The 12570-nt window shown below is 39.7% G+C and overlaps 1 protein-coding gene across 8 annotated transcripts in view; it reads right to left on the bottom strand.

Annotated features, from left to right (window-relative positions):
* Prlr (prolactin receptor) overlaps nucleotides 1–12570 on the bottom strand; it is a 171953-nt gene that overhangs the window by 95467 nt on the left and 63916 nt on the right. The window contains exon 1 of one of the 8 annotated variants that reach the window (XM_006520036.1): nucleotides 4075–4159. The exons of the other annotated variants lie outside the window; for them this stretch is intronic. The gene's annotated coding sequence lies outside the window, so the exon portion shown is untranslated. Of the gene's footprint in view, nucleotides 1–4074; nucleotides 4160–12570 lie in introns of those variants that run through there. 8 annotated transcript variants of the gene reach the window in all.

The raw sequence follows: 12570 nt of genomic DNA, 5'->3' as shown, positions 1-12570 counted from the left end.
AGTAGACACATCACATCACCCAGCTATCTCACTACTAGTTGTGTATAAAAAAATAAATAAAGTCAATATGGCAAAGAGATATCCCATGTTGGTTGCAATAATATTTGCTGTATCAAAAATGTAGCTTGATTATTCATCATGGCTGCATGGCTAATAAAAATGTGGTACACAGGCCCAGTGAGATACTTTTCAGTTACAGAAAGACTTGGATAACAAGAATGACTCCAGAGTGTTATGTGAAATAAGCCAGACACTGGAAGACAAATACATGACCTCATTCCTATGTAGAACCTAAAACTACTACTCGTATAGAGCAAGAGGACTAAGAGTGTGCATGCCAGGCTATGGGGTTGGTAGGAAAATGTTGATTACAGGGAACAAGATTTCAGTTGTAAGAGGGGAATATGTTCATGGTATAACCACAGTGGCAATTAATATAAGACATTCTTACCACAGAACTGAGGCAATACACTGTAGAGCCAGTTATTCTATAGTCTATACCTTTCCAAATAACATGTGTACTCAATGAATACATATAATGGTATGTGCCAGTTAAAAGTCAAACAGCTGAACTGACAGGCTGGCGAATGGCAGTATATGACAATAGCCCTAGTACTTTGAAGGCTGAAGCAAGAGGATTTTGAATTTAGGGGTAGTTTAAACTGCATCATGGAACACAGTATCCAGCAAAAACACCAAAAGAAGAGGGAGGAGGAGGAGTGGAGAAGGGAGCAGGAACAAAACCTTAATTTTCCACACCCCTGGCTTCCCATCTCTTCTAAAGGAAAAGCCTCAGGTGTCTGTGTTGGGATTATAGGTGTCTAACTAACACTGTACTTGACTCTGTCCTTAGCACCATATAAGGCTCTGTCTGTTAGCTTCATGCTTTTGAGTATTCAGAAGACCTGTGGGTTGTGCTAAAAGTGATGGTCCTGTATTGTGAGGGAAGGCAGTCCCCTGTGGAACAGTGACTCTGGCCCTGGCTTCAAGGGATTTGCATTCCAACTTCTAAGAGCAGGGGACGATGAATGCACATACCCCTGTCACTGTGTGGAAGTAAGACTCTGCAGGAGCCACAGCCACTGCAGCCTGCTTAGTGCTCTCTTTACAGAATACTTAGGACTAGGTAGTTTCTAAAGAATACATTTTTTTTTTCCTACAGCTTTGGGTGCTGTGAACTCCACAGTCCAGGAATTCACAGCTAGTAAATGTCTCCTTGGTATATCATTCTTGGTAGAAACAAAAGGTAGAAATCAAAGAGTGTAGCGAGCAAAAAGAGAGCTGAGTTTTATACCAAACTCTCACAATAGTATCAACCCATTCATCGTCTTTTGTACTATTTCAGGTCTTCACCAGGGAAGACTGACGGCTCAGGAATGAGAGAGGAAAGAATTATCCAGAATCACCTCAACACTCATGGGGTGGGTTCTACGATGCTTACTGTTTTTAAAAGCCACATTTTTATTAGATACAGGAATCAGTTGGTGCAGGCACAGCTTTTAGCCTTGCATCTACCCCCCCCCCCCTTCCTTCACACACAACTTCCCATTGTTTGCTCCATGCTGATCACTGGGAATCTAAAAATCCACCCCAAAAAGGGTCTTTTCCATTCCATTGGTGGGTCTGACAGTGAGCAATGTCTGAAACAAGGACAGAAAATCTTGTCTACTGAGATAGATGTGGAGATAAAATCTCTTCCTTTTTGAGACTGTGAGCTATCAGGATTCTAAGCGCCTCAGAAGGCTAGAGCTTGTGTGTCTCTCCACATGATGCATGATGTCAATGCAAAGAAAAGCAGAGAGGGAAGAGATGCGTAAGCAGTGGCATGCTTATGGCTGGTTCCAAAGTTAAAGCTGATGTGGCCGTTTCCTTATATGTCTCATCTTGCATTTGGTTTCTGCCACTTGCAACTCAAAGTTTTGATAACTATATTTAATAGGCCCCACACTGCATCACTGTCAGTGATTTTAAGAAGTTGTCATGTTGAATGGTATCAATATTAGTGTAAGCAATATTAGTTGATTTTGGAGACTTCATATATGGAAGACGCCTGGATTATGGCTCCTGGGACTCTCTCACAGTTCTTCTGTGGTGGCTCTGAGCCAAAGTCTTTGTGCCTTTATCCTGGCCTTGAGAAAACCACCTCTCTCTTTGGGTCTGAGGGTCAAGGAACCAAAACATATGCCAAACACAACACCAACATAAACAAAACAAGTCATAGCTAATTTTATCAACTATTATAGAAACCTGGGGGAGACTGGGAAAGTTTTTACTTGTCTAATGGTTCTGAAGTTTTTCAAACTTTGTGTCATCTGGTGTAGAAAGGAAGGTAAACCTATGTGACACAGAGAGGGTAGGGGCCAGAGAAAGGATGTAGAGAGAGCCTTCCCTTTCTTGGCGAACTCCTCCCATGCTAACTTACCCATTCTCCACACTGCAGACAATCATAAGGCAAGAGACCTCATGACCCAGTTCACCACCAGTTAGACACTAAATCTACCAACACTATCACAACATCAATAACATTTCAACAAAGTTTGCAAAGGAAACACTCACACCACAGCTGAGGGAAAAGCGTTTCTGTCTTGGCTGAGACTTACCCCCACCGCCTGTATCTGAGTTAAAACAGTGGTCTTCATTTGCTTGCTCTCACCCAGAGGGCCTTCTGTCCTACTGACACACATACTCAGGGCCAGTCGGAAAGAAAGATTGGCTGTTAGTAAGCTAAACAACCAGGCCTGTCCAGAGATCCAGCTGACTCAAGGAATGTAGCAAATTCCTTAAGACAGTTGTTTATGGGCAAACGGAAGTACTTCCTTTTTTACCATAGCCACCTAGTTGAAGTCACAGAGTTATGTTCAAAGCAACATTTGCTCCAGTCCTCACTATGACGTTTATGACCGTGCTCTAAACAAGCCTTGTAATTATACTGACTTTAAGAAATAAGGAATGTTTTGGGAAGAGACACACAGTGACTAATTTCACAGTGTAGGGTGACAGAACCCTTGAAAAGGAAAAGGGGGCTTGTGGAGTCAGCTACAAGGTCAGAGAGCCCGAGTGGAGGACAGAGTCCACAGCTCATTCTCTCCTGGGCTGGTTCTATTACCCTATGCCAGATAAACTATTGTCCTAGGCAAAATCCGGTCCACTAAGAGCCAAGAATGGGTTTTATGTTGTAGAAAAGAACCCCTCAAAACATAATAAATTTTCATAGCACATGAAACTGCTGTAAATTCACATTTTTATATTTATTAACAGTTTTGCTGAGGCACAGTCATCCCTGTTCCTGTGATTTTTAGATGTTTTCAGGCTACAATGACAAGAAATTGAGAGAGAGAGACTATATAGCCAGAAACCCAAGGTATTACTATTTCCTTTGTCTTTGTCTCTCTGTCTCTCTCTGTTTCTGTGTCTCTATATCTCTATCTCTCTTTCTGCTTCATCTATCTCTCTCTTTCTGCCTCAATGTCTTTGTCTCTCTGTCTCTCTGTCTCTCTGTCTCTCTGTCTCTCTCTCTCTCTCTCTCTCTCTCTCACACACACACACACATGCACACATATGCATACAAACATACCTGATGAATCTAAGATCTTTCTTTGGAGGCTATGAGTTTTCTATTTGCTTGTGTCACATATCAGAGAAGACTCTTGATACGTTGAATGAGAGCGCAGCCAGTATTGTATGCTTGGTTGCATGCCCAGCTACCTGTGTTACCCTCAAAAGTCGCATAACTCCTACAGACTATACTCTCCCCTTACTCCTAATTGAGATAGTGGTAACTTCATTCCAACTTTAAAGTTGTCTGATTGCATAATGATTTGCTTTCTAAAGAGATGGGCTCTAAGGCTGAGTACCCATTTACACGACCACAGGTTAATGCTATGAAAGGGACCTCTGTAGGGTTATCATTTTTACAAAAGGACACAATCCTAACTTCTTAAGGCATACTTAAAATTCTTCCTACATAACCTTATATTCAATGGCAGTTGTTAGCCACAGAAAGCAAAGTTAAGGAAGAAATCCAAGGAACGACGAGCTGCCATCCAGCTTGTCAAAGTTTTTCTCATGACATACCTGGTTGTGGTGTCAGTCACGACACATGGAGTCACAGCCTGCAGCCAGTGAGGCCCCTTGCTCTACCAGGCAAACTTGTCTTGGTTTTCTGAGTGGGTGGGGTTGGCTCAGGTCACCTGGATGAATGCCCTGACTATCCCCTGACTTGGCTAATGAAGACCTAGCTGGAGCCAGCATTCTTGGCAGCCCGGATCTATGCTGGAAAACCAAACTTGCACAGCGATAGTTTTGCAAGAAATCGATTTTTGTTTTCTTTGTGAGACTTAAAAATCACTGTTGACCCTAATCCTATTCCAAAAATCCTGTGAGAAAGGGAGACATGGAGCTTGCCAGGTGATCTCTTTTCCTAAAGCCAATTTTCCAAGGCTCCAAAGCTTGAGTTGCTGTGGATTTAGCACCTAATAATATTTTTATGTAGATGGGTTATATGGTCATAAGAAAGAGCTCAGTGAATCTTGCACATAAGAAAATCCCTGCGCATGTATTCCTAGCACCTTTTTTTCATAAGGTCTGATGACTTTTTCTCCTTCCAGTAACAAGAAGCTTGTCAGTGACATTGGTGGAAGAAGTGCTGGCACCATTACTACTATCATATGAAAATGTTTCTATATCTGAGTGTCACTACTTTATAGGCTTCCCTCTCAGCTCACTGTTCTCTCAGAGCATATAGCATCTTAACGTCTACATGTACTCCAGAGACCAATCAGAGTTCGAGTAACCCAAATCCATAGAACTCAAACTTACCACGAATCAAAGAAGCCATCTGAACTCTTGAACATATTTTCAACTTCTTTTCCTGCAAACGTTGAGAGTCTAAGTATGTATGTCTGTTTTTTCTATTTCAATAAGCAGGAGTACCAGAGCATCATATGAATGAATTTTACTGTATTCCTCTCTGATTCAAACATGTTGGAGATTGTCAAGTACATAATTGTAAGCCCAACCGGTCAAGAAGATGGCTGGCTCCGCCCTTTAGCCTCAGAATGTTATGCTTCTCAAATACAAGAGGAGAGCGGATACCATGTCTTGAGGATGAGTGGCTACAGGGTTCTCATGTCCCAAGGAAGAATAGGAGGCCTAGAGGGGTGTGGTCTGCCTGTGTGAACAGCCTACTGGCTGTAGAATGGGATTTAGGCACCACCTCTCTAACATGCTAAGTCTCTGTGTCTCAAGAGCATGTTGCTTTACCTTGTTTCCATGGCAACACGTGGTTAGTAAATAACCATGTTAAGAGTCACTACTACACACGCAGTCAGACAGTGTACTGACATATTGTCACAGGCATTTGGAATGACCTGGAATGTCTGTGCTTTCTGCCAGGAGGTCTTATTGGATCAGCCTTTCACCAGCAATTGAAGCTCCCTGGGAGCAATTTTGCTTTCTTGTCACTCTTCTTGAGCTTTTTGAAAGGTTACCAATATGATGTGGGCATTGATTTTTTTTTTCTAAAGAGTAGAAATCAGAGGACACAGATGCTGTCAATCCCAGAGATGGATCCCAGACACCAGGCAGGTGTGAGACAGATGGAATGTACTGTCCTTTCAGGGTCACAACTGAGTCACATTGAACGTGAAGGGAAAGAGAGGTGAACATGTCTTCTTAGTTCAGTTCTTGGCATTGATTAAGTGGAATTTGCAAGGCAAAGGGCAAGAGATATAGTAACTTCCACCTGTATACGTATTTAACTAAATGAAGCATGTGTGTACTAGAACTTCCACATGTAAATTGAGTCACAGATTTCCATTAAAATACCAAAGAAGGCTATCTGAATTCTTTACAGCTCCTCATGTTACATGCCTTCTTAACTTGTTATATTTTAAGTTTTATTAATTTGGAGGAGAAGTCCATTTGTCTATATACGCACTAATTGAATATTTATGGATTGCTTACTAGTAGAAGAATTGGCACCAAATTTTGGGGTGATCTTCCTTTTGCAAGGGAAACAGTAAGGAAACAATTGAAATGTCCTCTCCATGGTACAGGTGAGGAGAAGGTTTTTATTGTGAATCAGAGAGAGTAGAGAGAATCAAAGCAGACTGGACATGGCCAGTGCATCTATGAGAGAATGTAGAATAGCCCATAGAGTGAGAGAGTAAAGAGGAGAGCAGGAGATAGAGGGAAAGTATAGGGAAAATAGCCAGGGTAAGGGGAAAATCATTCATGTTGAAAAGAGAACAAATAGGTATAAGGAGGATGGATGTCTGGGGAGGTTGGCATAGCCTTTGAAATGTGTAACAAGTATATTTCAGTAGGGGCTGAAGGAGCCTGGAGGATGGCATGGGCTTTGAAATGCAACCACAGGCACATGTCGGTGGAGCTCTATGTCCGTTGTGCCAGGGACAAGAGAAGTGAATCCTTTTGGTAAATAGGAACTGGCTTTACAAATTTCTAAGGAATTCTGGTTTCTATCTAACTTCTGGAAATCATCCTATAGTCCACTTTGGTCTCATTTCTGGATATTTGAACTGCCTGTAAGATCTAACAGTTCTCCATTCAAAAAGGTATTAGGATTAGAGGCAGTAAGACTGGTGAAAATGGAGCCAAAAAGCCATAAAGTTTTCTAATGGAATGGATGTAAAGAGCGGAAAAAATATAGTGATTATCAATGACATACATATCTGGTTTAACGCTCTTATGTAGAGAGGTAATTTACTAGGCAAAAGGAAATAAGAGTTCTCTGTGTACAATTTTCTGAAACGTTAGTTAATGGACAGTCTACATAACTTTTTAAAACTTTTCAGAAATTAGCTCCTAATAATTTCTACATTAGGAAACAATGTCAAAACTTAGCTGTAGAGAGACTATCTTGTGTACTGTATGGGTGCATCACCTGTCAATTAAAAGGCTTATGGCCTATGGCTTAGGCAGGAAATGGGAGGTGGGACATCTGGGAGGAGAAAGAATTCTGGGATAGAGCCAGACAAGAGTTCCACCCAGGAAGATGTGAGGAGACAGGCACATAGCACAAGTAACATGTGGTATGTGGCAGTATGTAGATGAAAATCAATGGGTTGGTTTTAAGTTATGATTTTAGTCAGAGAAGAGCCTAGCCACATGGCCAAAGTATATGAAAATATATTTTGAATCTGAGTCTTATTTCTAAGAGCATGAGGCTAGGAGGAAGAACCTGTAATAAATTTAAACTCTTAGAGTCCAGTGAGAATTCTACTATCAACTTCTAGTAAGTCACATCTTCCTTTCTTCCCCTTCCTTCCTTCCTTCCTTCCTTCCTTCCTTCCTTCCTTCCTTCCTTCCTTCAGTCATTAACTTGCCTCTGGCAAAATCATTCCAACATACAGTTCTTGAAATTAAAAGCTCAAGAGCACATATGGAATAATATACTAATTACACACTTCTGGACTCACATAGCTATATAATTAAGATTCTCTCTAACATCCTTCTTGAACTACCAAGTGGCTCACTTTCTTACAAGTTCTCTGCATTATACAATAGCACAGGAGAGAGCAACATTACTTCACCCCAAAAGTTTTTCTTTTATGGTAATAATAATTTGTTCTTTAGCATTTAGATTCTTTATGAGTTGTAGATTCAAAGCATACATTGCAACTCAAACCTGTAGCAAGTTTTTAAAGACTTTTTTTTCACTGTATCCCAATGGGCTAATACCCTGTGCTGAAAAATGTATAATGCCCTTTGAAAATATAGTATGCCTCAAGTTCAGTTATGGTACTCAAAGTCACATGTTGGTATAACTACAGTGTGGGCAGAAAAGACTAATTCTTATGGCAAAAGTTACGGAAGCTAAGGGCAAGAGAGTATGTAGAACATAACTATTTTGTCTTGAAAGATTTTTATGTAAACATAATAACAACAGAGGAGACAAAAATAGGACAGTGTTGTCCTGTAATGAACACAGAAGAGAAATCACAATGTATGCTTTGAATCTACAACTCATAAATGATTTAAATGTTAAAGAACAAATTATTATTACCATAAAAGAAAAACTTGGGGTGTAGTAACATTGCTCTCTCCTGTGCTATTGTACAATGCAGATACTATAACTTTCGTACTATAACTTGGCATAGTCTGTCTCCTGGGATAAATTTTGTTAGACAATTATTCAAGCATCTTCTTGGAACACATTGATTCCTGTGTGTACACTTTCTTTACATACTTGAGTGTATGGTGGTTCACAGTCAGAAATGTCACCATATAATATTTATGTAATCATTGTAAATAGAAATTTAGAGCTCTGTTTACCAAGGCTGAGGTAGGAGGTGGAACAAAATACGCTTTGGACTTCCCTCAGTCAATTCTTTTGTTTGTTTGCTTTGCTTTAGCCTAGTTTCTCTAAATAAATATGAATTGTTGTTCAAGGCTTTATGGTCCTGCCTCACAGAAGTTAATTCCACATTGTTCTGTATGTGTTTTAGGCTTCTCAAGACTTTACAATATTTGCAAAATTTCCAACCACAGTTAGCTCTGCTTTGGATAAACTGCCCTGTGTGATGAGCCTGGGTTATATGAGGACAATATCCATAAAAGAAACTCTTGGGGAAAATAATTCATGACAATAACTATAGAACATATTGCTTTCCAACAGTCTTATCTCAAATTTTCTCAACTTCTTTCCTTTTCCCCACATTCATTAAGTGGCCAGAGTTAAGAAAGTGATTCAAAGTGCCTGGATAAGTGAGCCTTTGGGTTCATTTTCCTCAAATCACATCACTGCAGATGTTCTCTGTATTAGTGTTCAATGTTCTTGTTGTAATCTTGAAGAAAAATATTAGATAAAGCTTTAGTATTTCGTATGTACAGACATAAGACATATATGTAGACTCCTTCCCTCCCTCCTTCCCTCCCTCCCTCCCTCCCTCCCTCCCTCCCTCCCTCCCTCCCTCCCTCCCTTCCTTCCTTCCTTCCTTCCTTCCTTCCTTCCTTCCTTCCTTCCTCCTCCTCCTCTTCCTCCTCTTCCCCCCTCCTTCTCCTCCTCCTTCTTGTTCTTGTTGTTGTTGTTGTTCTCCTCCTCCTCCTCCTCCTCCTCCTCCTCCTCCTCCTCCTTCTTCTTCTTCTTCTTCTTCTTCTTCTTCTTCTTCTTCTCTCTCCCTTCCTTCCTTCCTTCCTTCCTTCCTTCCTTCCTTCCTCCCTCCATCCTTCCCTCCCTCTCTCTCTCTCTTTCTTTCTTTCTCTCTTTCTTTCTCTTTCTTAGTACTGGAAAGTGCACCTAGGATATGAAACATTCAATCACAGATATACATGTCCACACCTCTTTTTAACTTTTTATATGAGATAAGGTATCAGTCAGTTGCTCTGGCTGACCTTGAGCTAATTATGTATCCCAGGAATTCTTGAACTTCCAACTGTCTAGCTTCAGCTTCCCAGATACATGTGATTATAGGCTTGCAATCTTAACCCCATCTTATTTTTAAAGATCCTTAAATTAAACCTGTAAAAAAATCCAAGTTGTGATACATAAAAGTAATGGATACAGAAAATATGGTACATTTACACAATAGAATATTATCTAGCTATTAAAAACAATGACTTCATGAAATTCCCAGGCAAATTGATGGAATTTGAAAATATCATCCTGAGTAAGGTAACTCAGCCACAAAAGAACACACATAGTGTGTACTCATTGATAAGTGGATATTAGCCCAAAAGTTTGGAATACCCAAGGTAAAATGAACAGACCATATGAAGCCCAAGAAGGAAAATCAAAGTGTGGATGCTTCAGTGCTTCTTAGAAGGGAGAACAAATTACCGGAGGAAATTTGGAGACAAAGGGTGGAGCAGAGATTGAAGGAAAGGCCATCCAGAGACTGCCCCACCTGGGGCTCCATCCCATATGCAGCCACCAAACCCAGTCACTATTGCCGAAGCCAAGAAGTGCTTGCTGATAGGAGCCTGATATGTCTCCTGAGAGGCTCTGCCAGACCCTGACAAATATAGAGGCGGATGCTCACAGTCAATAATTGGACTGAGTGCAGTGTCCCAGATGGAGGAGTTGGAGAAGGGACTGAAGGAGCTGAGGGGGGGGGGGGGTTTGCAACCCCGTGGAGTGGGGGGGGCAGCAGGGTCAACTGGCCAGAACCCCTGGAGCTCCCTGGGACTGGACCACCAACCAAAGAGTACACATGGAGTGACCCATTGCTCCAGTCGCATATGTGGCAGAGGCCCTTCTTGGGCCTGAGAGTCTTCCATGCCCCAGTGTAAGGGAATACCAGGATGGGAAGGTTGGAGTCGGTATGTGGGTAGGTGGGTGGAGGAGCACCCTCATAGAGGCAGGGGGAGGGAGGGTAGGATAGGGAGTTTCCAAAGGGGAGACCTGGAAAGGGGAAAACATTTGAAATATAAATAAAGAAAATATCCAATAAAAATATTAAAAATTTCAAAAAGTAATGGCTGCATTATAGAGCGTTCATAATTCAGGCTTATATATTGAAAGCAGTCATTGGCATCTCAGTAGTATTATCTAGAAGGTTGTGATTAAACTTGGTTACTAATACTGACCATTAAATAGATGATAAAGAATGTATTGCCTTTTGTGTATACAGAGTATTGTCTGTCCACATGACATAATGTTCAAGGATGTTTTATAATAGATTCAGTGTTGTATATAGTTTTATATGGGAAGACAAATTCTACTTCTAAGGCAACATAAAGTTGCTTTTTTATCTTCTTATCATCACTGCTACCACCAACTACTTCTATCTATCTATCTATCTATCTATCTATCTATCTATCTACCTATCTATCTACCTACCTATCATCTATCTATCTATCTCTCTACCTACCTACCTATCATCTATCTATCTATCTATCTATCTATCTATCTACCTACCTACCTACCTACCTATCATCTATCTACCTCTCTACCTACCTACCTATCTTTTATCTATTTATCTATCAAATATTAATCTTTTATCTATCTATACCTATCATCTATCTACCTATTATCATCTATCTATCTATCTATCTATCTATCTATCTATCTATCTATCTATCTATCTATCATTTCTAGCTCTTTAAATGGTCCATTTGATCTGAGCAGTTAAGATCCTGGAGGAAAAAAACAATGAAGTGAGGTGATTTTGATAATGGCCTGGGTGGTTTTTTTCTTCTTTTTTGTCTTGGGAGATTTGTTACTGGTCAGTATCTCTGGACAATTGTTGGAGCAGAGACAGATACATAATGAAATAAGTGTCCTGGGATTTGAGGCCATTCAACTGAGCCATGCTGCCAAAGTGACTGAGTTTTAGATGGCAATGACCCAAATTTCACATTCCCACAGTGGAGTGCCATTACCAAAACTCAGAAAACATGATTCTAAATGAAAAATAAAAAAGTAAAAAGCATGATCACAGAAGGATGATACTAACACCAGAAGGAATAAAAATAATCAGAGTAGGGCTGGAGAGATGGCTCAGTGGTTAAGAGCACTGACTGCTGTGCCAGAAGTCCTCAGTTCAATTCCCAGTAATCACATGGTGGCTCACAGCCATCTGTAATAAAATCTGCTATCCTCTTTAGGTGTGTCTGAACACAGCTACAATTTACTCACATAAATAAAATAAGAAAAAAAAACCAGAGTAAATATTTGGTAAATTTTAACATTCATTGATCATTTAATACAACAATATCTTGTAACTTTAACAATCTTGTAACATATATATATATATATATATATGAAAGTATATAATAATAATAATGGAAAGCTGAGAAATATTTGCAATGACATTAAGCTGTTGCAAGCTAGTTAGTTACATTATTCATTATAATTAACAGGGTAGGGTGGTGACTCAATGGTAGCTTGTACCCTAGCATAACATCATTCCCAGGAGGAATTCCCAGGGTGGATACAAAATAAAAGAAAGACTAACTTAAAGTAAACTGTAACAGGTCAAAGAAAGAACATATAATCCTTGGGTAATGACTTGGAGAATCACAGTAGACAGTATTAACGGGACAGTAAATAGAACAAAGAGAATAGTAAAACATTGGCATTGATTAACATTTTTAAAAAGTCAAGAAGAATATAAAAGAATATAAGTTATAGAAGTAAAAGAAATTGTGAGAGGGAGATGTAAAATTTAAAATCCAGTAAGTACATTAACTGTAAATGGATTAAATAATCCAAAAGAAAGTAGGAGACTGAAAATAAAGCAATACAAAAAGATATCACCATCAAAACATTAGCCAAAAGAAAGCTGATGCAGCTACACCTAATATCAGATAAAGACAAAAGATGCAGGGAGTTTTGTTATTTATAAACCATGAGTTTAGTAATTATAAAAGGTTTATTCATCATAAGGATACAATTCTATATTCATCTAATTTAATAGTGTCAAAGTACGTATAATTCCCAAATGCCAAACTGCCCAAACTGAAAGAACAAACATTAAAATAATCACCATGGATGTTAACACAATATTTTAGCATCTGAATAGACATGCAAACAAAACTCTTAGGAAGGGGAAGCCCAAGAACCAAGGAACAAAACTGTCCACCAAAGGCTTTAGGGAGCAAGACGGA

Source organism: Mus musculus, chromosome 15 (genome assembly GCF_000001635.26).
Source record: "Mus musculus strain C57BL/6J chromosome 15, GRCm38.p6 C57BL/6J".
Taxonomy (NCBI): Eukaryota; Metazoa; Chordata; class Mammalia; order Rodentia; family Muridae; genus Mus; species Mus musculus.
The sequence above is the reverse complement of the archived record's forward strand: the minus strand, read 5'-3'. Positions and strand labels throughout refer to the sequence as shown.